Raw genomic sequence first — 357 nt, 5'->3', positions numbered from 1 at the left:
ACAATGTTGGGGAGGTTGGAACCGCGAGCAGGAGTGAGGGAGGGGCTGCGAGCAGGGGGGCAGCGAGCAAAGGAAGAGAGGGGACAGTGAGCAAAGGAAAAGAGAGGACAGCGAGCAAAGGAAGATAGGGGGCAGCGAGAAAGGGTCGGGAGGGGCAGCTAGAAAGGGTAGGGACAGTGAACAGGGGCAGAGGGCCGCGAGCAGGAGAGAAGGAGGGAAAGCGAGCAGGGAAAGGGGGCGCGAGCGGGGGGAGGAGCCGCGAGCAGGGTGGGGACAGTGAGCAGGGCGAGGGGCGAGCGAGCAGGGTGGGGGCAGTGAGCAGGGCGAGGGGTGAGCGAGCAGGGTGGGGGCAGTGAG

Source organism: Priapulus caudatus, unplaced genomic scaffold (genome assembly GCF_000485595.1).
Source record: "Priapulus caudatus unplaced genomic scaffold, Priapulus_caudatus-5.0.1 Scaffold1045, whole genome shotgun sequence".
In the NCBI taxonomy this organism is placed as follows: Eukaryota; Metazoa; Priapulida; class Priapulimorpha; order Priapulimorphida; family Priapulidae; genus Priapulus; species Priapulus caudatus.
Note: the sequence above shows the minus strand (reverse complement) of the source record.